The following is a 24,431-nucleotide window of genomic DNA, read 5'->3' on the forward strand; positions in this document are numbered from 1 at the left end:
TTTTTTGGCTGCGGACAGTGATTAGCTTATAGAAACACAAAAAGCACAAAAAGACACATCACAGAATTCTATGATCCAAAAGGGGACAAGAAATATAAAATACGTCAAATGACTACATGTTTTTCAAAAAGGGTAATATACATACTAAAATGCTCATGTAATCTGTTTTATGTAGGCAGAACCAAACGTCCCTTACAAACAAGAATAAACGAACACATAAGAAATATTGAAAAAGGCTATGACAAACATTGTGTTTCGGAACATTTTAATTTGGTACACAATAGAGATCCCCAATTTTTAGAATTGATGGCAATCCAAAAAGTTACACTGAACTGGCGAGGGGAAGATGAAATTAAAAAATTAGGAAAGATTGAAACCAAATGGATTTTCAATTTGAACATTCTAGCCCCTTCAGGTCTAAATGCAGATTTTGAATTATGTAATTTTCTATAAATCAGACTATATGCATATGTCCAGAATTCTTCAGTCACTAACAATCTTCTTTCTGGTTAAATATTAATATGTCTTTCACATATGAGTCATCATAGGACTTATAACTATATATACACTGTGTGCAGAATTATTAGGCAAATGAGTATTTTGACCACACCATCCTCTTTGTGCATGTTGTCTTACTCCAAGCTGTATAGGCTCGAAAGCCTACTACCAATTAAGCATATTAGGTGATGTGCATCTCTGTAATGAGAAGGGGTGTGGTCTAATGACATCAACACCCTATATCAGGTGTGCATAATTATTAGGCAACTTCCTTTCCTTTGGCAAAATGGGTCAAAAGAAGGACTTAACAGGCTCAGAAAAGTCAAAAATAGTGAGATATCTTGCAGAGGGATGCAGCACTCTTAAAATTGCAAAGCTTCTGAAGCGTGATCATCGAACAATCAAGCGTTTCATTCAAAATAGTCAACAGGGTCGCAAGAAGCGTGTGGAGAAACCAAGGCGCAAAATAACTGCCCATGAACTGAGAAAAGTCAAGCGTGCAGCTGCCAAGATGCCACTTGCCACCAGTTTGGCCATATTTCAGAGCTGCAACATCACTGGAGTGCCCGAAAGCACAAGGTGTGCAATACTTAGAGACATGGCCAAGGTAAGAAAGGCTGAAAGACGACCACCACTGAACAAGACACACAAGCTGATACGTCAAGACTGGGCCAAGAAATATCTCAAGACTGATTTTTCTAAGGTTTTATGGACTGATGAAATGAGAGTGAGTCTTGATGGGCCAGATGGATGGATTGGTAAAGGGCCTTTTCGGGTTGAGGATGGAGTCAAGCTCAACTCCCAGTTTCTGGAAGACACCTTCTTCAAGCAGTGGTACAGGAAGAAGTCTGCATCCTTCAAGAAAAACATGATTTTCATGCAGGACAATGCTCCATCACACGCGTCCAAGTACTCCACAGCGTGGCTGGCAAGAAAGGGTATAAAAGAAGAAAATCTAATGACATGGCCTCCTTGTTCACCTGATCTGAACCCCATTGAGAACCTGTGGTCCATCATCAAATGTGAGATTTACAAGGAGGGAAAACAGTACACCTCTCTGAACAGTGTCTGGGAGGCTGTGGTTGCTGCTGCACGCAATGTTGATGGTGAACAGATCAAAACACTGACAGAATCCATGGATGGCAGGCTTCTGAGTGTCCTTGCAAAGAAAGGTGGCTATATTGGTCACTGATTTGTTTTTGTTATGTTTTTGAATGTCAGAAATGTATATTTGTGAATGTTGAGATGTTATATTGGTTTCACTGGTAAAAATAAATAATTGAAATGGGTATATATTTGTTTTTTGTTAAGTTGCCTAATAATTATGCACAGTAATAGTCACCTGCACACACAGATATCCCCCTAAAATAGCTAAAACTAAAAACAAACTAAAAACTACTTCCAAAAATATTCAGCTTTGATATTAATGAGTTTTTTGGGTTCATTGAGAACATGGTTGTTGTTCAATAATAAAATTAATCCTCAAAAATACAACTTGCCTAATAATTCTGCACTCCCTGTATATACATATATTATTTCATGTATATTGTTATTATTTATTATTTGTTATTTTTTATTTGTTATTTATTATTATTCATCATTATTTTTTAATTTGGATAAAACCAGTACTCTACAGTTGATATAAATAAGGCACTAAATGAAGAACATATGGGACAAAGTTCAATATGTATATATCTATATCTAGAATGTTTATTTTTCAAAATAACATGCAATTATACTTTCTTCTTCTTTTTATCCTGATTCCCACATTGCTATGAGCCTAAGCAGGCTCTTCTATGGACTTGATACCCCTACGTTCATAAACTACATTCCCCATAAAGAACCGGATGAAAACCGGAAGTTGCGCACACAGCGCAAAGCATCATGGGCCTTGTAGTGCCGAAAAACCGGAAGTGACACGACGGCTTCTAGCCGTGTCACGTGACATATAGGAACAACCTGATTGGAAAACAAGATTTTTGGCGGGATTTCGAACATTTATAATGCAGTACAATGAGAGGACCTTCACAAGCTGACTGAGGAAGCCGTTTTTACCGGCGAAACGCATTTTGGCTTTTAAAGTGGACTCATTATTTCTTGGACCACCAATATTTAAAATATACTGTTCTTTTATATATTTGTTTTTTATTTTCTAGAAATATATATTTTTATAGCAATTTTATACATACTTTGTAATAAATCTCTCTATTTTACCTAATCCTCTGTATCCTGCACAAGTGATTCCAGGGAAGGGGTAGTGTCACCACACAAATTGACACTAGGCTTATATACTTAGAGCCAGTTACCAAAAGGCTCTAAAAAAGGAGAGCACTTTAATCTAATTTTATTTTTATGAAATTATTATCAAAGATGCTGCACTTGGTGTGAAATATCTGTGTCTTTCACATACGCTGTGGAGAGGAACATACACGCTTTTTCTTGGAGAGAGGGGTCGTGTGATCTACCCTAAAAGATACAGGCGCTTGGAAGTTTAGAGCCTAATAAACTTGAAAAGGCTCTAAAAAATGTGAGTGTAGACACATCTGTTACTCACTCAACTTTCATTACAGTATTTAATATACTGCACAATTATTTGTATATTTTTTCTGTTTTCTTTTTATGTATTTTACACTGCAAAATATAGAGGATAAGTGTCTTTGAACCACAGGTAAACACTGTGTCCTCACAGATATTATAGCACTGCACTCTTAAAGACAGAAGACTTAAGGGGTGGCAACACCGATTAAGTCTGAAGTGTTTATTGGTTTTTGGTGATTGTCTTTGTATGGTGGGTTTTGAGGAGTACCCATAGAGTGTATTTAGCAGCTAAAATTTTCTTTTCCCCTGGACACATCTATTATATAGCGCCACATATTCCACACCTATTATAAATAGATTTTTTTTTAAATAATAGTTGACAACTCATTTTAATTTTTGTTCTGAACTATTGGTTTTACATTAAAAACAATTAATGACTAAAAAATTATTAATTCTGAATTGCTAGTGTCCCTCCAACCCACACCCATTGTCAGTGGGTATGGGCACTAATATTAATATTCAGGGGGAGGACCTATAGTTCCCCCCTGTCCTCACTCAAGGGAAATGGGTGGGGGTTCTAATTAGTTAAATAAAAAGTGGGTACACATGCTATTATTTACCCCTTAGATATTGGCATGAGGAGGTGAAATACCTTTCTTCTAGTAATATGGGGTTCATTGTGACCCCCATAGGATTTATTTATTTAACTATTTCGTTTTAGAGGTTGGCTAGCAGTTGCTTGCCAGCCTCCACCTAATTAACCATTTTCACTGCCAGTGGGCAAGCAGTTTGGATTTTTTTTTTAAATCCAGACCTGGATGTGAAGCACCTTTGTCCAGAATTCAAGCATTTGGTCCAGATTTCAGATATTTGTTCGGTGGTGTTTGGACCAGCTGAAATGCAGACCAAATTCAGTTTGGGGCCAAATTGCAAAATCTGTAAATTGTTGAATAGTGTAGTTAAATAGTGAGAACAATATGTGGATTTTGAAGTACGAATGGCCCCAAGTGCGGCCAGATGGGTTTTTCCTGTAAATGACCTTTTGGAATTTAGTGAATAACCCCAACAGTGTCTATTACTATGTTACTACATCAGTACACTTTTTTTCGTTTTCAGTAACATATGAATTTTTCTTGATCACTTTTGTATAACATTTTTTATACAGGTTATTTTTTCTGTATACGGTAGCTATGGGCAGTATACAGATATAGCAGTCACATATCATATCTTGTCTTATCATGCTGGACAGATGCTTTGTGAATTATGTTTTGATTATTGTTTTGATTATTGGTTAGTTGGTTAGTTATGATTTCCTGCTTTTAAAAAAAAAAAAAATCTGACTGCAGTGTTAATGCCTGAAGGATCAGTACCAACATTATTTTTGAGAATGTATTTCATTATCTTGTTTTATCTGTTTTCTCAGATCACCATGTTCTTTCTATGCCAATCATGTACAGACAGATGGAGACAATTGGGATACAACAGAGTTGAATCTTTGAAATACATCAAATGTTTAGAACATGTACAGAGCATAAATGTTTTTCAGAAAAGTAAAATCCTTTAAATATTGCAGTTTTCGGCACTGGATAAAGGGAAGTCACTGAAGGGGTTTTAACCCCTTCAGCAACCTGGGATGGAGGGTGGGAGAGAGGGGGGACCTGCAGTGCCAGGAAAGCGGATTGTTTTCCTGGCACTGGAGTGTCATTTTAAATAAAGTGATTTAACTCCTAAATTGCATATATTTGAGCAGTAAGACTGCAGGGGCATGATCTATACACCAAAACTGCTTCTTTAAGCTAAAGTTATTTTGGTAACTATAGTGTCCCTTTAACTGATTCATCACTAAAGAATCTTTATTTAATAAAGGTAATATAAGATACTTGAAAGACAATGTATTTCAAATAGGTAGGATGACAAATCTAATATAATAAAATAGAATATAATAAAATAGAATATAATAAAAGCTATCGTACCAGCTTAATATAGCTCAGACAGAAGCCATGATCTAGTATTACAAAATTTCCCAGACAGATAGATCTAAATGGGGAATGCGTAATCCTTTTAACTCATGGACACATTCTGACTCTGTGAGCATTAAAGAAATTATAAACGCTTCACGCAACAGGTGCAACAGGTGCCCTACTGTTTGAGACATCCCTGAAAAAATACATCTTACTTATTTTCTCATGCATTCAGTTAGTTTGCATTTATCTGTCAAGGATTTCCAACTTATTTTGCTATTTAATGTATTTTATTGCTTCATCTGATTATTACTTTTTATCCTTATACTATATGGCTATTAAGAAAGTGCTTTGAGTCTCACAGGAAGAAAAAGCAGTGTCAACATGACTTTTCATCTTCGTATTGTTGCTAATATTATTATCAGTGAATAAAGCAGAGCTATCTAGACACGTGCTTCAAGGATTTTATAAAATAGAAGGGGCATTACTACGTTAACAGGGAAGTATATAAAATGCCTCAAACTGTGTGTGCAGGGAAACATGAATATCAATATAACTAGATAAGACAATATGTGTGAGTAAAGTGACACTTTTTGTGCAATTGAATAAATAGTAAATTAATCTAAAATAATGCAACTATAACACTCTGTGGAGACCCATTTGATTACACAAAACAATAGTTCAAAAACAAAACAAAGGGTACCTCTAATACAACTTTGGGGGATTTAGCTCACATACTACTCCCCCATTTAGAATTTTGTTTTAGTGCTGCACTCGCACATTAGTGTTTGGTGTGTTGGGACATATCCACTAAAGACTGAAGTACATATTGTTTACACATATCAATATAAATCTACAAAAGTGTACATCAGTCATTTTCTTACAGCATGATGTAGTAATTTTTTGTTTTTATTTTTATATTCTAATATTCTTTAGAGATCACCAGATAATGTTTGTATAAGGTAACCATTCCCTGATGAAAGTCTTGAAAAGAACAGAATACGGATATCACATTGTTGCTCATTTGAACTTACTGCTTTTAGAAACAAGATGTACTCTGGCTAAAGACAATCTCTTTTTTTAACCTCTGTATTTAATTTTTCAAGATTATTTTGTTTCAGGTATTGGAGGATAACGGAGGATAGGAGGAAGGCACAGGTCGTTTCTATTTAAAAAAAGGTTCAAAATCCTTGCCTGGAAATTATAGACCTGGGAGCTTAACTTCTGTGACTGGAAAAATAATTGAAGGGCTGTTAAGGGATAATATTCAGGAATTCATTGGGAAGAACATTGTTATTAGCAATAATTAGCATGGTTTTATGAAACATAGGTCATGTCAAACTAACCTAATTGTATTCCATGAAGAAGTAAGTAGAAGTATAGATCAAGATGTTGCAGTGGATGTGATCTACTTGGATTTTGCCAAGGCATTTGATACAGTTCCTCACACTAGGTTAGTCTTCAAACTAAAATAAATTGGTCTGGATGATTATTCTTGTTCTTGAGTAGAACACTGGCTTAAGGATAGAGTACAAATAGTTGTCATTAATGGCAAATTTTCAGGCTGGACAAAAGTGGCAAGTGGTGTCCCTCTGGGTTCTGTTTTGGGATCGCTTCTATTTAACATATTTATTAATGATCTTGATATTGGCATTAAAAGCCATATTTCAGGGTTTGCAGATGACACAAAATAAAAAAATTGTAAAGTAATAAAATGTGAGCAGGATATTGCTTTGCTGCAGAGGGATTTGGATAGATTGGGCGACTGGGCACTAGAATGGCAAATTAAATTTAACGTAAAGAAATGCAAAGTTATGCACTTTGGGGTCAAGAATGCACAAGCAACTTACACTCTAAATAGTAGTGAATTAGGGATAACCACACACAAGAAGGATTTGTGAATTGTTATAGACAACAAATAAACAATGTCTATCTGCAGTTGCTAAGGCCAGTAATTTTTTGTCATGTATAAATGGGGCAGAAATTCTCGGGATGAAAATATAATTTTGCCTCTTTATAAATCGCTGGTAAGGCCACACTGTGAATATGCTGTGCAATTGTGGGCACCTATTCTGAAGAAGGATATCATGGCACTAGAAACAGTGCAGGCCAAGCTACAAAATTGATAAAAGAAATGGAGCATTTTAGTTACGAAGAAAGGTGAAACATTTAAATATCTTTAGTTTGGAAAAACGGCGCCTCAGAGAGGATATGATAACATTATACAAATATATTCGGGCCAGAGCAAACCATTATCTGGAAATCTATTCATAAACAGGGCTATACATAGGGCACAAGGTCACACATTTAGGCTGGAAGAAAGGAGATTTCATTTAAGGCAAAGAAAAGGTTTTTTTTACAGTAAGAGCAATAAGGATATGGAATTCTCTGCCTGAAGATGTAGTTTTATCAGAGTCCATACAGATGTTAAGCAATTGGATAAATACTTGCAAAAACATAACATACAGGGATATAATTTCTAATTAGTGGGGTAATAGCTGCTTGATCCAAGGAGACATCTGACTGCTATTTTGGGGTCAAGAAGGAATTTTTTCCTAGTTTGTTGCAAAATGGAAGCGTTTCAGACTAGGTTTTTTGCCTTCTTTTGGATCAACAGCAAAAACAAATGCGAGGAAGGCTGAACTTGATGGATGCAAGTCTCTTTTCAGCTATGTAACTATGTAACTATGTAAAGGCATGAGTTTTATTTTAAATTTTAGATTCTCTTGAAACCTAAACTCAAGTACTTTGGCTGTTTTTTTAAAATTTTTCTCTGGTTTGATAGACAGGCTGAAACCATTTAGCAAGTTTATCATAAGTAGAGATGATTCACACACGAGCTATCATTAGAATGCCTATTTCAAGAAACAATCAAATTTCAGCTGTAATGATGGAAATAAAATGTACACTTAAGTGTTTTAACCTTACTGTTTAAAATGTGGTAATTTTGCACTGTATACTTAACCCCTTAAGGACACATGACGTGTGTGACACGTCATGATTCCTTTTTATTCCAGAAGTTTGGTCCTTAAGGGGTTAACTTAGTGGATACTATATTTTCTTTTATTTTTTTCTTTCATTTCTGCAGTTTTCAAATAGTGCTATAAACTGACGCTGTTTTGAATACTTAACATTTACAGATCTTTATATTATTCTGGCTAAAAGATTATCTTCTGTTTCATACTCCTTGGATGACTGAGTATAGAGATCTGTTGACTCCAATGTGACCTTAAAGAATGTTTATTTATTATTATAGATTGAAGAATCCAAAAAAGTAGAAAATAAACACAATATTACCAAACATAGAAAAATGAGAGTGAATACGTAGAATTTGATACTTTATTTGTGTCTCGTGCCTGTGTAAGGGAAAGAGTGTAAATAACTGCAATGATGCTCTGAGTTAAAGGGACACTCCAGGCAGCCCTTTTTACTTACCTCGTTCCAGCGCCGGGAGCCTCAGGAAGCTGCGCCCTCTATTTCGTCAAAATGACGAAATAGGTGGGCGCAAGCAGGGAGCAATCAGACGCTTCCATTCGGAAGCGTCATAGCTCCCATGTGTGCATGCGCGGCTTCGCCACACATGCGCACATACTTCATAGGGCGGCATTCATGCACACTTTTTAGGGCCATACATGATAGGAAGTCCCTCTGGTGGCCACTGGAGGTGATCCCATCAATCAATGTAAACACTGTATTTTCTCTGAAAATACAGTGTTTACATTAGATTGCCTGCAAGGAGCTATAGATCTCACCTGAACAACTACATTAAGCTGTAGTTGTTCAGGTGACTATAGTGTCCCTTTAATGAATGTAATTTTGGTGTATAGATAGTATCTCCTTACCTGCATTACCACACATAGCCAGTAGGGGCATTAGGCTCAAATTAGACTTATTGTTTAGACCAAGCATAGGCAACCTTTGGCACTCCAGATGTTTTGGACTACACCTCCCATGATTCTTTGCCAGCATTATAGGTGTAAGAGCATTATGGGGGATGTAGTCCACAACATCTGCAGTGCCGAAGTTTGCCTATCCCTGGTTTAGACTATAAGCAATAAGTGTGGAAGCATCTCCACTCTGACACATAGGAAACCCTCTTTGCAGCTGCAGATATATGGGGATAGGGATGAATGTAAGGGATGAATGTTTTCAGGTTGACCAAGAATCATATAAAAGCTGATGAAAGCATATGCTGTGTAATTTTGCTTAAATACGCATTAGATCATAAGGTCTTTGAAAACGTTGCATCCAGATGGCAACTCTGTGGTCATCCAAGTAGAAGCCTCACAAAATGAATTCATCTCTTCTTCTGCTACTTCCTTCCGTATGTTGGCTTCTTCTATAGGCAATCCTGCAAACTTCCCACGACGATTATGGTTTAAATGTTCCATATGTGCTAGCAGTATAGGGACATCTCAGGGCTGGTATCACTTGTAGATATCTATTTTATCTTCAGTAGATTATTTATTTTATTAGCAGTCACATCCTCACTAAAAGCATTCCTGTCTTTGTCCAGTCTTGTATTGTTTTTAAAGTTGACTGTTTATTTACTGCTGAACGTACATAGCGTTTATTTAATAAGATCCACATACATTTTGCTGTGTGTTTATTACTGTGGAGAATTGGTTAATAATCTTCTGTAATAGATTTATAATTGTTTCTGCTAAATGTATGTTTTTTCCTGTTCTTATTTTCCATTTAATAACAGAGACATACAAAAAACATGAACAAACAGAACATCCTTCTACAATTATGTACATTTTATCAGCTCTAACTACTATGTAGGCTAATATGCACACTCATCATAAATGATGAGTGATGTTGTTTTAACATTTGATTAGAATACATTGTTAACTGTATATGACCTGTCTTTCCAAATAGAGGCCACTTTACCTCTGAGAAAAGTTTGATGATGTTTTGAAAAAAACAAAAACTAATTGTAGTACAAATTAAATTATAAATGAAGAATTTAACAATTGAAGAATGATTCCCAAATGACTAAATTTTATTATTTGGTTCCCTTGCATGAAAGCTAGTAACCCAGTCTATTAAAATAAGATTATATGCAGAGGATGAGATGAACTCAATCCTATTTTTTCACTAAGTTGTTAAAACAATATTTCTACAGCAAAACATATATATTTGTATAAAAGCCAAAGAAAAGAGTTACTTATGCACTATCCCAAAGCCCTATGCACAATTAAATAACTGGAGGTTTTTTTAGTATCACTCCAGTGGCCACTTGAGTGTAAGCTCACCTGCCATGTCAAGACAAACACTAACAATTCACCGTGCCTTTTTCAGCTTTAGGTAAAACATCTCTAAAAAGACAGAAATAATTATTTTAAAGTATATATTGGTATATATCACTGCACAAGATTTGGTTTCAAAGGTAATAGAGAAGATCTTAAGTAGATCTCCCAGAATGTGTGAACAAAAATAGTCTCTTACTGAGCAATTGTATTAGGATATTGCCCAATGGCAGCAATATGTATGTGTGGATATAGAACATAATAGGGAGATAAATGAAAAGAGAAGTATTTAATGTGTATCAATATGGTAACTTTTTTACATCACCAGAGTGATTTATTTACTTTTACATTATGACCATACTTTTTTTTCATCACTATATATATAAAAAAAATGGTGTTATCTGAAAAATTGAAATGCAAAAAAAACAACAAAAACAAATATCAACTTTGCAGCTTTAAAAATCTATGATTTCAGGGGACAGGGCCTGAGCAGCATAACAACCAGCAACATTCTCTTGGAGTTCCAGATCAAAGCCCTATCCTGAGCCCACAAAGCAAATTCCAGTTTGCCTTTGCGGCCCTTAATGCAAGACTTACCTGTGTCTGAAGCCTACCTGAGCACGTCTGAGCATCTCTGGAAGCGTCTCTCTCTGCAAAACCCAGTGGGGGGCGAGTGAGGCCTATTGAGCCCATCGGACAGGCGAGACGGCCGCTTACCTGTACCGTGCGGCACTGAGCATCCACAGGACAAACTACAGCTCCGTTTCCCCCCCCTTTTGGACTGGTGAGGGATATCCCGGTCCACATTGGCTGGCCTGCTACACCAACGAGCCTATGTGACACAGACCCTGAGACTGCCCATTCTGCGACTAACTCACCAAGATGACGGCTGATTTAGGAGTCAGCAAGGCACTGCATACGCAGCAAGGGAGGCCGCAACTTGACTTAGTCGAAAGATCCCTACAGCGACTAGACAACATTTTTGATCACTTTTGGACCACCCTAGAGGGTGAATGCTACACCACACCAGCCTGCACTGGAGTCTGGGAGCGGAGTAAGGAGTGGAGGTGGTGGGACACCTCCTAACACTCTGATGTCCCACACATGAGAAACCCCTGATTCAGGCCCACCTGGGCTGAAGCCTACTAAGGGCAAGACCCTGATGCATTGACCACATGGGCAGGAGACCGCCAGCAGAGACACAGCACCAGGGCCTCCTGTCTCCCCAACATGGGGCAGGACTTGGACTCTTTGAGCCCCCAAGTCCGTGGATCAAGGATGCTGGCCTGCAAATCAGCCTGGGGTAGGAGGTATGTCCCCCAATGCACTCCCTCTACAGAACCCTGGGACTCTCCTAGCATCTACACCCTGAGCAAACCGACAGCCGGCATAGGCTGAGTGACTCTTACCAAGTGGCACCAATCTAGTTCACACTCCAGGACTGTAAAGTATGCAAATGCTTACATAGTGCTCTCTGTAGTTCACCTAGTATTACTCAGCCTGCTTTCATTTATTTTCTCTGTTATAGCTAAAAGCCCTATCTTATGCAGCGCTGTGAGGGAGCCTTCCATGTAAGCGGAGCATGTTATTCTAGAGAATCGGTGCTTGAGGACCACTCGCGGTTAAAGCTAGGACACCTTCCCACATGATTGTCATTTTGTCCCCCTTTTGCATTAAATCCCATGCACCCTGACTAGGGGGTATAAAAAGCACTGCACAGCTTACCATTTGTCCCAGTCAATACTCTTGACAATTAGCGCACTAGGTGGCAGCTTTTTCCAACACTGCTATGTAGGCTATGTAGGCTTAACAACACGATATGCCTCCCTAGACACCAGCCAGTTGCACACAAACCTCTGTTTTAGCAATGTTACTATCTGGAAGTTAAATACATTCTCTAGCATTACTCAAAGCCACTGTGTTTTTCTTTCTATTATAAATTGTGCATGACTCTACAAGTACCCCAATTGTAATACATGATGATAAGCCTGAGGATTGCTGTTGGGGCACCTCAAGCCTGTATGTAATGTTCCAATGCACTGCAAAAATACAAAATATTTTTTTTTTAATTACATTAAAAAATCTATTATTTCTAAGCAAAGTTATTTTGAACTTTGTTGGATCTTTTTTTTTTTTAAATTACGGCTCACCATTCATTCTTCCTCTATCTGGTTAAATTTTCTAATCACATGTAGTCATAAAGCATTTTAAATCACTAGGAAATATGAAATAAAGACAAAGATATTAAAGTAATAATGTAGCAGAATATATGGATTGTAAATCAGCCTGAGGCTTAAACTCGACATTTGAAACATATTTAACAAAGTGCTATCTAATATATCTGGCACTAAATTAGTGAAATCAATCTCCATTTAATCTAATAGCAAAAAAATATCACAGTTAAACTCATATGCTACTAGTAGTGGAGAAAAATTCTGGAAAACAGGAAGACTATGTGGACTTGATAAGGTAAAACTTTGTCATATGCACCATGTAAATTGAATGTGCTGTTATACTGGAAGAACTGTATATTAATGCACATGCCATCTTTACCATTAATGTGAAATGAACTTAAAACCACAAATAGTGCCGGAACGTCATACATTTCATGCATTATACCTACCATCAGTCTCGAGTTTAATGGAAGAGGTCCAAATTTGGGATTACTGTCACATTGTCCTGGGTTTCGCCCAGATATGGGACACCAGAGATCAAGTTCATGCAAGAAAAAGCTTGAATGAGTCATTAGACATGCTTGTACTCTGCTGGCTAGCTCTGTAGACCTACCTCCATTATTGTGTGAACCCTTCTCCTTTGGGCATTACCTGTGACTTATTGCAGCCACCTCATTGGCATGTCCTCTTAAGCCTGCACACCCTTCTAGTTCCATATCTTCCAATGTCGGTAGTTAAACATAATGTAATAAAAAAGCAGATTTTTTTTTCTATTATTAATATATACTCTTTGCTTGTTTTTTATTAAGAGAATATTATGTTGTTAACATTAACAACAATGTTCTGTTTAGACACATTGCATACTCTGTATGAAACCAAACAGATGTTATTTGCTATGTGAGTAGCTCATTTTTTTGTATACATGAAAAAAGAAAAATAATGGTATTGTATTGCACTTACCGAACAATATCACCATTGCCATTTAACCCCTTCAGGACGGAGTCAATAGTGCACGTTCTGATCAAAACAAAACGTAAACAAAAACTGGAATTTGCGCTATATGTCTGTTCAACCGTAATTCACCGCTGTCACATTAAGTGCACCCACACTTATTATATATCATTTTGTTCAGGAGAAACAGTGCTTTAATTTATCAATAACTATTCATATTTGGAACATAATTTATTATGAATAAAATTTAAAAAAATGTGAGAAAATATGATTTTTTTTAAAATTTGTATTTCCGTCTGCCATTTTAGCTGTGAATGTCATAATACTGTTAGGTTTTACTGCAAAAAAATGCACATATTTGTAATCAGCGATGTCTCACGAGTACAACAGTACCCCCCATTAACAGGTTTTATGGTGTTTTGGAAAGTAACAGGGTCAAATAAAGAACATTCCATTTTCAAATTGAAATTTGCAGATTAGTAATGTTACCTTTGAGACGGTGTGGTAGCCCAGGAGTGAGAATTACCCCCATAATGGCATACCATTTGAAAAAGTAGACAAGCCAAGGTATTGAAAGTGGGGTATGTTTAGTCTTTTTTAGTAGCCACTTATTCACAAACACTGGCCGAAGTTAGCGTTCATATTTGTTTTTGTGTGAAAAAAGCAAAAAACTAATGTTTTTTTTCTTCCTACCAGCAGGGCGACTGTCTGATATTTCAGACAGCCCCCTGCTGGCAGATCCATAGCCAGCTATAGGGGGCCATGTGATCGCTCTTTGAGAGCAATCACATGGCCCCCGGTGGCCTCATTTGCCGGGGGAGGGCTGCCTGGGCTGTCAGGTAGCCCTCCAGAAGAGGATCGCGGCGGAGGTAAGTACCTCCTGGCTCCTGGGGCAGAAAGCCGTTACGGTGTTCCATGGGTTAATTACTGGTTATTGTTTGCCTTTGTGTATGCTACAATGGTTGGTGCCTTTTTACTCAACTTATTGGAAGTGCACTTTTTTACATGATTGTGATTATTCGCTATTTCTATGACAGTTCACTTAGGTGATTGTCTAATCCTAAAGATGAACCGAACTCCAGTCCTCACACATTTGCAGTTTACGTACTTGGGGGAAATAAACAAAGATTTGAAAAATATAATTAACTTATGCTTAATGATTCAAAATTAGACTTCAAACATCTAACAGAAAATTAAAGAAAAACTGAAAATTAAATTAACATTCAGTTGTGATTTAAGCCTTGAAAGTTAATCAGTGCAACGGTTGATTGCTCTCCACAATTACACCTCTCTTGCTATCTAGTTCAATAAATTTAGATTAAAATGCCTGCAGAAAGGCTCCTCAAAATCTACTTGATATGGTAGTTTCTGGTCATTAAACAAAGTTTAGGTAAACTCTATATTCAAAATAAATAGCATTTTGTAACCTGACTGCCATTTTAGACTTTAAAGTTAAAATATGTCCTATTAACTGACCGTTGATTGATTTTTCTTGGTTATTATGAGATTTAAACCCATGTACCTCCCTTAGAGCTGTGTATGCAGTGGTAGAAAAAATTAGAGGGGAAAATGTTTAAAAATAATTTCAGGAAGTATTACTTTACTGAGAGAGTAGTGGATGCATGGCATAGCCTTCCAGCTCCAGTGGTAGAGGTTAACACAGTAAAGGAGTTTAAGCATGCATGGGAAAGGCATAAAGTTATCCTAGCTATAAGATAAGGCCAAGCACTAATGTACGTATTTAGAACATTGGGCAAATGCTCACCCAGCCTCCACTCCTTCAAAAAATTGTTAAAAACCCACTTCTTCATAAAAGCGTATCAATTAAACTGTTAATAGCTCCTGACTCATCTTCTGCAACTGTCACTAGTCTAATACTATCCTTACCTTTTTGTGTCATTTTACCCCACTCCCTCTAGCACGTAAGCTCATTGAGCAGGGCCCTCAACCCCTCTGTTCCTGTGTGTCCAACTTGTCTGGTTATAACCACAAGTCTGTTTGTCCACCCATTGTTAAGCGCTGCGGAATTTGATGGCGCTATATAAATACCATAATAATAATAATAATAATCTGCCATCACATTCTAAGTTTGTTATGTTTATAGATTGCTCAATGAAAGGTATGTACCCTCGTTTTTCCCCAGAAATGCTATCTCCTCTATCCATGGACACCACATCATTTGCTAAAAGTCAAATAAATTACTAAATATTTTATATAATTTATATAAGTACTGTTATATTTCAGTAAAAAAATAATTAAATATTAACAATATCAACGTAATTAACCATAAAAGCTTGAGGTTGGTTGTTACTCATTTCTAAGTATGCCCAAAGATCTAAATGTTTTACTTAAGCATACTCATTTTAACTACATCAGGAAAAGAAAAGGTAGATTTGGCCTTACAATAACACTGTGAGTTTGGGTTACTGCAGCTCAACCATGAAGTTATCTGGCTTTGACCTTCTTCATCTCAGCAATGCTAAACTAAATCTCCTTAAACTATGTTTACATTTCCAATGTTTGGAGACTCCTTCCATATAATGTTGTACTTCATAAATTTCCAGTTTCTTATACTTCGCCTTTCTTGTAAATATTTTTTTTTTTTATCCGACAGCAAATTGCTCTAAAACAAATTTATATGTTCAAGGCCAATCTCTAAATTTGGATTTGAATTGCCTTAAGTAAATACTTGAATTCAATCATGTTTGGATATTATATCAGGATTTTTCAATTTGGATGCAAAATTAGAACTTTGAAAAAAACCTTTGAAATAAAAAATAAAAATAAAAAATAAAAGCTGCGCCACTAATGAAATGGTACTCACAAGAATGGAGCAGGCTGACTGCTCCTTGATGATAGCATAGGTGGAATAATCCCCACCAAGGATTGCTTGGAGTCCCGAGGTAGAAAATGCCAGGTAAAAGATGGAGTGTATATAAAGATTAATGGCACAAACAAAAAAGTGACCAAAAAATCTTTAATATTTAAAATACACAATTAAAATGTCCATAAACGCGTTTCGCCTATAATGGCTTTATCAATATGGAATAAAGTTTTTATTTATTTAAATAAATAAATTCTTCATTATTTTATACAGAGAACACTATTGGTTGTGTCTTTTTATTCTCTTTGAGTGGCATTTTTCCTTTGAAGAAAAGAAAAAGCTGCAGTATATCCTACAAGCGGGGATCTAAACCGCTGTACGCGTTCCACACTAGAGCTAGTTATAGCTCTACCAAATGTGAGTGCTATACTATTCTTTTTAAATTTGTCATACTTTAGTGGACATATTACACTATTTTGGATATTTGTCTTATCTTTTCATATTATTGGATTTACCTGCGGAAGGATAACAAGGATACCGTTCCCCATGCATCATTGTATAGACTATCCTGTCTAAAGAAAATCTACTCAGCTAAGACTTTACTTATTTTATTTGACTTTCTCCTTTATTTGGACTATTTTGTTGGACTTATTTATTTATAATTTTTTAGTGGCGCAGCTTTTATTTTTTATTTTTACTTCATTGCATTTTAAGGGTTTTGAGGGATTCCCTTTCAAAGTTGCTGTCTTGTTCTTTTTTTAGCGCTAACCCTTTTCCTCTTCTTTTTATCCTTTTTCCTACCTTTACCTACAAAAAGCTTTTTGTCACGAAGAGGACCGATACTTTTTATTTCAAGGAATAAAAATGACTTTATTGAGTTTAAATTGTGCAGACTATCATCTTTATTAATGCTGAGGACAAAGTGCAAATCCAAAGTGATATGATCTCTGAAGTTGAAAGAACACATCAATTATTTATACCTTGGTACATTTTGTCACAGAGAGCAATGTAGACAAAATTTAGAGATGTGAAATGGTAAGTGCTAGCGTGCCTGCAAAACAGAAACAAACAATATGTCTCATTACAAATACTGTCAACATCAAAAGCTTTGAAGTTAAATAGGTGTATCATCGGCAATCAACTAAATACAATATCATGCTAAGTAAAATTTCACAATTACAACTGTCATGTAACTTCCATATATCAGCTATAAAAGTATATTGCTTAAAAATCTTGGTCCATATATATTGTTAATGTTATGCAGTCTTAGTTTTATTCTAATTTTTGTTTTATAATGTAATGTCAAACATTTTATAATGTAGAGTCAAACTTTTGACCAGAAAGCAAATATCGGCAAATGTATCAATGTTGCGCTAGTTCTCTTTAGTAAATGTAAAAATGCAAAATTTTAATAATTTTTTACCATGTCAGTATTTCTTAAAACGTACATTTTTATTGTTTTAAGGTTACGGATTTACAAGCATCCCTAAATGTTTTGCTCCCAGCTACATATGAATATAAATTAATATATTTATTTTAAAAAATTGAATAAGATTATGGTATTATTAAAGTTCTTATTTCGTTCTGAAGGTAATACAAACCAAAACATTAATAATTACAAGATCAGTTTAGCAATATCTTTTTTCTGACATTGCAACATACTTGCAATATGAAATATAATGGGTGGAGCATGTCAACCATGACATGAGGGGAAAACAAGCTATATGAAGTAAAACTGCTTCATGGCAAACCATGGGAAATGCAGAGGCAATCTTTATTTAATAGATGTTGTGTTTCAGGCTAAAACATGCCTGTTGATAACAGGCACAGGGTTCCATTATAGGTGCAACTCCAATCTGGCTACCTAGTATCAAAGTGTGGGTTCCACTGGATAGAAAGTATCACTCCAGTGAGAGTTGTCAGATAATGTAATTATACAAAGGTTTTGAAGTAATCTACTCACAGGGTACTTTTTAAGAAGGTAGAGGCATATAAAAGTCTTTGCTGCCTGATGAGCGATCATTACCATACCTTGCATTGAATGGGTTAGAGAATCTTAATTCATTCTGATTTTTATTAAGGTTCTTTTATGGGTTTTTTTCTCTCAGCTTTTGTAGAGTAGAAAATAATATTTCCAATTAAGACTTCAACAGGTGATTGTGAAATATTATTTTGATAAAATTACTTATTTTAACATGTTACACCATTCACTTCTTTAATACTTATTAATGGCATGGTAGACAGGTAGGGTACTTTTTTTGTAGGGTGTTAGAGTTGAGGTGGGTTGTGGCTATGGGCTTGAGAACACCAAGCCATTGTGGTAGGTGAGGTTGAAATGCCACTGTGGTTAACAATGAAGTTTTATACAGATCAGAAGTGATGAGAAAGTGCCACAGGTGGCTGAGGACCCTAGTGTTTTCATAAGTAAATGGTTTAACAGTGATCCATGGGATGGTGCCAGGGCACTGCAACCATGAAAATCACCACAAGACGGTGAAGTGGATATGATGCCTGAAGTTTTCCTTTATTTCCATTCATGATGGTTCTACTCTCTGTGAATGATGATTTCCCACATCAACCTGCATTAAATGCTCTCATGTGGACCAGAATGCAGTTCCTTTATTTTTCAGATTACCATGTAGATGACTGCAAGATTGACTCTTAATGGCACTCACACAAGTGTCACTCTTTCTACTGGGATCCCTCAAGTACATCCAATAATTTCTTCTCCTGTGATTTGAAATTTATTGTGTATTGTTCTCTCTTTGATCCAGTTAGTCAGTTATACAGTGTATTTGTTCTTTGACTAATTGATTGAAATAGAGTGCTAAACTCAAGAAGTTTAAAAATGATTTTAGTGGGGCGGGGCCTGACCGCCGGTCGGATCAGACGTGTTTCGTCTGAGCTCCTGCTTCTGAGCTGGAATATCGGTGCTAACTGCGGGCCACAAGCAGACACCGACCTGAATTTGTGATCACAGCACTGGTCAGGCGATGGGGATTCAGGTGATACCCAACAAGACCCCCAGCGGCACCAAAGTAACCCGGTAGAGGCCGGAGGCCTACAAGCTTGAGCCTGGGTGAGACGGCCGCTCGCCCGGTTCTCCGACCGGCGCTCTGCAGCCCCCCCCCCTGGACCGGGGGGGTCATCCCGGTCCCCACGGGCGACCACCACTGCATACCCCCAACACCTCCACTCCGGTCCCGGCTGAGCATTGCGGCCTGGATGGCGTGCCCCAAGATGGCCGACCAACACCCAACCAGCGCACAATATAACATGGACACCGAGCAGCACACAAGTGAGCTTGGGGATTACTTCACAAACCACTCACCCGACCGACCCGGGAACCGGTGCACGGCACAGCTTGTCTCCATCCCTCTAAGCCACAGCCGCAAATCAGGACGCCGTAAAGCTGCACACTCTGCTACATGCTGCCGGAGCTGAGCCCCAGTCCAGGGGAGCCTCTGCAGAGTCAAACACAGACAGCAAGGGACAAGTAAACGCACTGGGCATCGGCTGACGGTACTACTTTGGTGGCTCATAAGCGGGCATGCCTCACTGGGGACAGTTAATAGTTCCTACTTTACCCTGTCAGCCCCCATCCTGATGGACTTATATTTAATCTATAGTTGCATAATACTCGACAGGCCCCACAGGAAGCCTAACATACTGCAGCCTTTCACCAATTGCTATACCAGACCCTAGGTGATTTCTTTCTACGTGTGTTAACCATGGTATTAACAAGCGCAGTACCAGCTCTACTATGTTGAATTACTTATATCGTGTCATGGTATTACTAGACAGTAAGGCGATAGCAATCAAACCATTTTTCTTAACCTTACCTACATAGTCTGCCAATATGACCGACAGTTATTCTATAATACTCTACTGAACGAGATGTTATCGTTAACCAACACATAAAAATAAAAATTAGGCATTGTTTAGCAGGAAATGTAATTAACGCTGTATGAACCCTAACCTGTATACCACTATTGCATTTCCCTTCTCTTTGTTCTGTACCCCATTGCACATGCCTTAATAAAAGAAAGATTGACTAAAAAAAATGATTTTAGTAATTAAAATTTGAATTAATATTCAGTTTGGTGACAATTCTTCCACATTAGTATAAAAATCACTGAGTATAGGGGAAAAAAAATCAATATTCTGTGCACAATTATATTCTGGTTATTTTGGGTTGGTATTTTTTATTGCAAAAACATGGCCTGTTTGTGGAAAATATAGAAATGCATTGTATAATTGTTGTTTTGGTCTTATTTCATATATTAGTTACACAAGTTGTGATATGCATCTTGTGTACTAATTATATTTCATGTCACTAATTGATGAGATTCAATTTTTGATTACAATCTTTAAGTGATAAGATGGCATTTGTCTGTCATTGAACTTTAATTGGTTAAATTCAATTATAAAACACCAGCACTTAAGGAATTATAAGGAGAACATTTCCCAAAGGACAGCTCCTCCAATATGAATGATTTGAATTAAATAGAAATGCATTTCAATGCTACTCCAACTATTACTACAAGATTATTTTCCATGAAAGTTCCATAATGATAAGTACCAGTTTATGAAATACACTTTCATTGTGGTGCAAGTGAAATAAAAACATTATTTGCAACAAGTGTGCAAAGAATAATGAAAAACAAAAGAAAAAATAGAAAAAAGCTGTAAAAATAACCTAAAAATTATTCTCTTCTGAAGAGAAGTGAGACATCCTTGTGAATACGTTCTGATTCCTTGTATTTGTTTGTTTTTTCATTTATTACTCGCTTTTCATTTGATCTTTGAATTAAAAATAAACATTTAGTGACTCTCCTGTAGCTATTAATCACTTTTTTAACATAAATCATCTTGTTTATTTGGCGTCAACGTAAAAATTCAGAATCATAACCCCGAACCCTGAATGTTCGGCATTGCGCATTTTGGTTGGCCCATGATTTGTAAACTCGGCTGATTACCTGATAGGCCAAGTTTATCTGAATTGCGGTAAGGCCAAAAATGAATATCCAAGTCTAGTAAGAAGCCCGCCCTCTTAAATATAAAGTTTATTTATCATTGTATATATGTATTATTATTTATAAAGCGTCAACAAATTCCATAGCGCTGTACAATGGGTGGACTAATAGACACATATGTGTAACCTGACGAGTTGAAAACAGGAACAAAGGGATTGAGGGCCCTGCTCAATGAGCTTACATGCTAGAGGGAATAGGGTATAGTGAAACAAAAGGTAAAGGCATGATAGATTGCCAGGATAATATTCACTGAGGGTTTAGTGTTTTGTTTTGATGACAGAACTTAGTGGTTTGTTTAGCTCAGTGGAACTAGGTTCATGATACGGACAATTGCCCAGAGCACTTGCCTTGTAAAAACGTCCCATTAAGCTGCATTTTGAAGTCTTTGATTGAACAGCCATAGAAGGACAGGGCTGGGGACGAAGGAGAGGGCTTGCACAGGCTGCAGACAGGAAATCAACTTTCCAGTTGTTTTTAAATATGCATGCAATGAAAAAAATGCATAATAAAATGCATACATGTTTTCATTAGGTAACTTTACTAAATTTGTATTTTTTTTAGAAAGTTTTTTTTTGTCAATGTCTCTTACAGCGCCATTGTGAGAACAAAGTAGTTAAAATTATTAGCTTTTCTGAACTACAATCATTGTATTGCACATTTTTCCATATTTTATTTATATACTTTTTCATATTTTGGAAATTTGCAGTTGGTGAATTCAGAATACAAAAGTCCAGATAAAATGATTATGGCTAAATAACAGATTGTTTTGCAAGTTAGTTTAGTCATAAGATATGCAAACCTATGCAGTGCAATCTATGTTTATTACTGTGATCGACACAGTTTAACCATTAGCAATATATTTCCATTGTTTCCATTTATGAGAAGATTTAGTCTTAGCCCATCCTGATGGCATTAAATGAAATACTTACATTAAATCAGGGCTTGAAAGTCAATTAATACATTTCAAAAAGATAATCTTGTCAAACTTTGAACATTTTTTTTTAATGACCAGACTCAAGCATTATAAAATTATTCAGTTTTACAGGAATCTGATTATTCTTACTATTAGCATGGTTGATCCTATTTATTTATTTGTATTTATTAATTTATTTTATTTTCCTGGTTTGCACTATAAAATTAAATGACTCTATAACACATCTCCCTTCTTTATATTTGATACTGTGATTAATATAGGATAAGTATTAATTTGAAGATATACCCAAAGCTCATTTTTTTAAGTCACCTAGGTCAAGATTGTTTAGCCTTGGCATCAAATTGATTATTATTATTATTATTATTATTATTAATAATAATAAAAATAATAATAATAATAATAATAATAATAATAATAATAATAATATCTCCACTGAGACTTTAAATGTGCCAGATAACTTTATAATGATGTTCTGGCAATTATCACGGTGACCAATAACAGCTATATATTAAATGTATATTAAGTAGTATTCAATACTGTTAAGAAGAGGCTGGTCCTTTCACAGCTGTTAAACATCTGTAAAAAAAAAAAACAACATATATCAGATTGGGAAAAATTATACATAGTTACAACTTGCCATCTATTCTTTCACAGAATCGAAAAACAGAGTACAAGAGAGAAGATGTTAAATTAATGTATCTGAAATATTATATATATCATGTGTTTAATATTGAATAGTTTTTTTTCCATCCTAGTGATTTTTTTTTAATAATTTGTCAACACTGAAGACTTTAGAAAATTTGCTTTTACAACAAACACACCCACCTTGTGGGTATAACTTTTATTTTATGAAAACTGTTGGATTGTGGTTGAGAATTGAGTCAGAATAAAACATTGAAGAATTTGCAATAAATGTACATAGATTTAAACTGTAAAGGCCAGTGAGCATTTTCATTTTTTGCTGTGTACCTACCTGGCCAGATTTTGCACAGTGGCAGCTGATGACATAGAGAACAGGATCTTTGGACATACTGTTCGATATATATATATATATATTGCAAAAAAGTAGCACTTACACGATTTATAATGAAGAAACAATACTGCTTTGATTCAGCAATTGGTTCAAATAAAATCACCTTGAAAAAATTCAGATAGACTGAAACATTCATTTTCTTTGCACCAATTGCTGAATAAAACCAGCATTATTTTTTTTTAAATTATAAACCCTTTGAGCACGCCTTTTATTTCGGCAGCGGTGAAGCGCCAAGGTACTATTTATGTAGGTGGAGTACTAATTACTCCTATTATTATTATTTCTACTACTAAAATTAATAACAATAATAATAATAATAATAATAATATCAGAACAACCAACAGGTCCCTGGATATTGATATTAGTACTCACGAGAGCAGTATTTCCTTTATTCGCCATTTAAAAGCCTGAAAAGCTGAGTTTGCTGGTAGGATCATAAAGTTTGAATATGTGCTATAATGACTACAGCTTATAAAATACTCAAATCAATCAAATCAGCTTTATATTTTCAGAAATGTATCCAACATGTATCTGTGCATTAAAGAAACAAGTCTGCATCCTCAGCCATTCATATTATAGCCATGCAATTTATAAACAGAACCTATATTCCAAGTCTAGAGCTCCCTATAATATGCATTTTTCTATTATATATAAGTAGATTAGGGCTTTGTATCAATATGAATTGTATATCACTGAATTAAGAATAATGTTTTTCATCTGAAGTCATGCTGCTTTAAACAATTCTCCCTCCTCAATTCATTAAGGCAGGCTTAGACTTTGCCAAATGCCAAGGCATCACAAAACCACTATGAATGATTAGAGATTTCTTACTGAGAAGTCTTTTCAATCACTTTTGCTTTCTTGCACTTTCTGCTTCTTGCCTTATGAACGGCACTAAGTACACAACTAAATCTAGGTTAATTTAAAAGAAAATCCCGTATTTGATTGCTAGGTTGGCTTTTTAAAGATATGACTAAGTTTTACCACCTTGAGATGACTTTCAAGGTCACATTTCAAAAAGGAGTCAGTAAAATGTAAAGTACTGCATGATATGCCTTATATCTATAAATCTTTTAGAGAAAGTGGGTATTAAATGTAAGATCAAGATCTACCGAAAATTTCAAAATATATTAAAAAAAATCTTTAACTTATAAATCTAGTTACAAATATATCAATACTAACAGATACTTTGAATCAGAATCAGTTCTGAATGACTTGAGAGAAAATTCA

This window comes from Pelobates fuscus, chromosome 8 (genome assembly GCF_036172605.1).
Source record: "Pelobates fuscus isolate aPelFus1 chromosome 8, aPelFus1.pri, whole genome shotgun sequence".
NCBI classification, from domain to species: domain Eukaryota; kingdom Metazoa; phylum Chordata; class Amphibia; order Anura; family Pelobatidae; genus Pelobates; species Pelobates fuscus.